Below are 4,098 nucleotides of genomic sequence, written 5' to 3'. Positions count from 1 at the left end.
CCACCCACAATGGCGATGCCCCGTGAAGCGGGATGAAAGGAATAAGGGCCGGAATAGGTGAGCCCTGTTTACTCTATGGAAACAAGAAAAAATAAGCAAAATATCCCTCACAGGTCCTCAAGGAAGAAAGGGCTGTCTGTGATGAGTGGTATAGTACCTTCCATGTTTTCTATAGGAATAATAAAAAAAAAATAGCACACCAAGCTTTCCCCCAGCTAAGGCAAAGATTAGGACAGGTACAACCTTTTCTCTGGCAGGTCCGTCGCCATGGCACTGTAAGATCCAAAGGGGGCACATAAACACACGTTCGTCTTAACACTCGCTTTATTCAGTCAACTCCTCCCACTTATATAGGCGGGAGGAACAAGCAATACAAACATTTCTTCAAGAACAAAAAATTTATAATACAGTTAAATATGGAACGCATTTAAAATACAATAAAAAGGCAGTAAAAAGCAAAACTTGATTGTAAAAATCACAAACAATAAAACTGAAAAGAATAATGAACTAAAAGAAAAATATTTATGGCAGATACATTACATTCAATAGAATCAATGAGCAATTTACATACAATGATAAGAATAAGAAGAACATCACAGAACATAAAAAGTATAAAATAAATGCCTAATAGCAAAAAATAAAGAGGGAAATTGTGCCAAAAACATTTGCAAAAAAAGGCGTAAAAACAAACAAACAAACGGGCAAACAAAACGTCAACTGACTTGCAAATCAGAGTTTTAAAAAACGACAAAGTAAAATGTAAAAACAAAGGTAAAAAAATTAAAATCATCCAATTAGTAAATTAGATTAAAAAGAACAAATACAAGGGCGGCTCTTTGGTAACTAAAAACAAAGATTTCTAAAATGCCCGACGGTAAGAATTAAAAAGAACCGCAACTTAAGACTTCAAGAATAAAATTATTACTTTAAAAAGGCAAAATCCATATAATAACTGCCCGCTATACAAAGAAAAATCTAAAAAAAAGGCAAGGCATAGGGGTGACGAGTGACAGCCGATCCGTGTGTTCTGGACCCCCAGGATCTTCGTAACTTTCCGCAGGCCAGGAATAGGGCAGGATATAGGATAAAGGTTGGTCATAGTGGGAGTAGGAACAAAGGGGTAAATAACTAGGATAGGAGAACAGCCGGGAAATCGGGGAAAAAGTGAAAGATTGAGAAAGTATAATAAGAATAGCAAGTAGAGGGTAATTGTGTCGAACAGCACAGCCATAGAGAAGATCAAGAAGTTTCAGAAAGAGGCATATAACAAGAAACAAGAATAAGGCAAGAGTTAGGTAGACAAAGCTAGGCTAGGGTAAATGGAAGGGAGGAGTGAGAGCAAGGCAGAGAGAGGAGAGGAGGGAGGAGTGAGTGAAAGCAAAGCAGAGAGAGGAGGAGGAGGGAGGAGTGAGTGAGAGCAAAGCAGAGAGAGGAGGAGGAGGAGGGAGGAGTGAGTGAAAGCAAAGCAGAGAGAGGAGGAGGAGGAGGGAGGAGTGAGTGAGAGCAAAGCAGAGAGAGGAGGAGGAGGAGGGAGGAGTGAGTGAGAGCAAAGCAGAGAGAGGAGGAGGAGGAGGGAGTGAAAGCAAAGCAGAGAGAGGAGAGGGAGGAGTAAGTAAAAGCAAGGCAGAGAGAGGAGAGGGAGGAGTAAGTAAAAGCAAGGCAGAGAGAGGAGAGGAGGGAGGAGTGAGTGAAAGCAAGGCAGAGAGAGGAGAGGAGGGAGGAGTGAGTGAAAACAAAGCAGAGAGAGGAAAGGAGGGAGGAGTGAGTGAAAGCAAAGCAGAGAGATGAGAGGAGGGAGGAGTGAATGAAAGCAAGGCAGAGAGAGGAGAGGAGGTAGGAGTGAGTGAAAGCAAGGCAGAGAGAGGAGACTAGTGAGGAATGAGTGAAAGCAAGGCAGAGACAGGAGAGGAGGGAGGAGTGAGTGAAAGCAACGCTAAGAGGGGAGAGGAGGGAGGGGGGAGTGAAAGCAAGGAAGAGAGAGGAGAGGAGGGAGGAGTGAGTGAGAACAAAGCAGAGAGAGGAGGAGGAGGAGGGAGGAGTGAGTGAAAGCAAGGCAGAGAGAGGAGAGGAGGGAGGAGTGAGTGAAAACAAAGCAGAGGGAGGAGAGGAGGGAGGAGTGAGTGAAAACAAAGCAGAGGGAGGAGAGGAGGGAGGAGTGAGTGAAAGCAAAGCAGAGAGAGGAGAGGAGGGAGGAGTGAGTGAAAGCAAAGCAGAGAGAGGAGAGGAGGGAGGAGTGAGTGAAAGCAAGGCAGAGAGAGGAGAGGAGGGAGGAGTGAGTGAAAGCAAGGCAGAGAGAGGAGAGGAGGGAGGAGTGAGTGAAAGCAAAGCAGAGAGAGGAGAGGAGGGAGGAGTGAGTGAAAGCAAAGCAGAGAGAGGAGAGGAGGGAGGAGTGAGTGAAAGCAAAGCAGAGAGAGGAGAGGGAGGAGTGAGTGAGAAAAACAAAAGGACCGGAGGGAGGAGAGGGGAACCAAGGAGTGAGAGAGGGAAGGAGGATGAGGAAGGGGAACCAAGGAGTAAGAGAGAGGGAAGGAGGAAAAAAAAAGGAAGGGGGGGGGGGTAAGGTAGAAGGAGGGAGGCTTGGAAGCCTCACAATCCTCCCCTGCCCATGGTCGCAGTGGCCCACGGAGACAACGAACCTGAAAAGAGAAGAAGGAAGACCTGAGCCTAAAAATTAATGATCAGCTGGGCGTGCCAAAACCGATCATAGATACAAGGGTAATATGAAAAGTTTTACATATGCAAAACTGCTTCTTGCACTGCAAAAATGAATACATGCAATATTAATATCTGTCACTGAATATATACCACAACACTTTAGTCACAACTATCATCACTTAAGGGTGTCAATCGTCACCACACACTGGAGGAGGTTTCTTCCACCCGATCGCACTGTAAACAAATGTTAAACAGGAATTTCAGTTATGACTGTCTGTACACTGTAGTTTGCCACTCGTCTCCTCACACTGGTAGCGTAAGTTACTGAAAGGAGAGGAGGAAGGACAGCCCTAGCCATCCCTCTTAGGAGACAAGCCAATTCACTATCGCAGGAAATCAGGTGCTCGAACCCCACAATACAGCGCCGCTATGCCGGGATCGACGCCATCAGGAACACGGCACCGACTTCGCAATCTGCTGCTAATGGGACCATCGTCCGCCCCGTCATCCACTGTAGCTTCGTCGGATTGGAAACTAGCGAGTTCTCCAGATGCATCTGCCACACGACTCTCATCCGCATCCGGCAGACCCGCAGGCCCAAGGAAACCAGCATCAGCAACAGCCATTGGTCCAAGAGGGTCAGGGTCAGCATCAGCAACTGCCATTGGCCCAAGAGGGTCAGGGTCAGCATCAGCAACTGCCATTGGCCCAAGAGGGTCAGGGTCAGCATCAGCAACAGCCATTGGCCCAAGAGGGTCAGGGTCAGCATCAGCAACAGCCATTGGCCCAAGAGGGTCATCAATTAAGCCTGGCTCGTCAATCTCCCCGTCGGATTCCTCGTCCTCCAAGGCATAAGAGAACTCAGCAGATGATCTAAATGGCTTCACATGGTTTAGATGTGCTTTAAACTGGACATCTGTGTTAACATCCCTAATTTCAACAGTGACTGGGCCCAGAATTGACACTACTCTCGCTGGACCCTTCCATTTACCAGACAGAGGGGGGAGGCCACCTCCCTGTCTTTGTTCACAATACCATACCAACATCCCAAGTTCAGGTTTAAAGGTGCTCTTCTTTCCCCTGTTATAATACCGACCATAGGTTGCTCTTGCTTCCTTTGACGCGGCAATAGTAGCATCCCTGTCCTCTCGCAACCGTTCTTGGAGATTTATATTTTCCATAAAAACTGCCTGGTTTGTTAGGCCAACCTGGAAGTTTGCATGGCGGCCAGTCAAAAGGTAAAGAGGCTGCTCACCCGTTGTTCGATGTATGGCCGAATTTATCTGCAGCCTGACCTCTGGAATAAATTGATGCCATGTTCGGGGATTCCTGGCTACCAAAGACGTCAGGGCCGACTTTACCACCCGATTTGTTCGTTCAATCAAGCCATTGGCTTGTGGATGGTAACGGATTGTGTAATGGTTGGTAGCATACAGCATCTTA

The sequence above is a fragment of the Penaeus vannamei genome, chromosome 1 (assembly GCF_042767895.1).
Source record: "Penaeus vannamei isolate JL-2024 chromosome 1, ASM4276789v1, whole genome shotgun sequence".
NCBI lineage: Eukaryota > Metazoa > Arthropoda > Malacostraca > Decapoda > Penaeidae > Penaeus > Penaeus vannamei.
Note: the sequence above shows the minus strand (reverse complement) of the source record.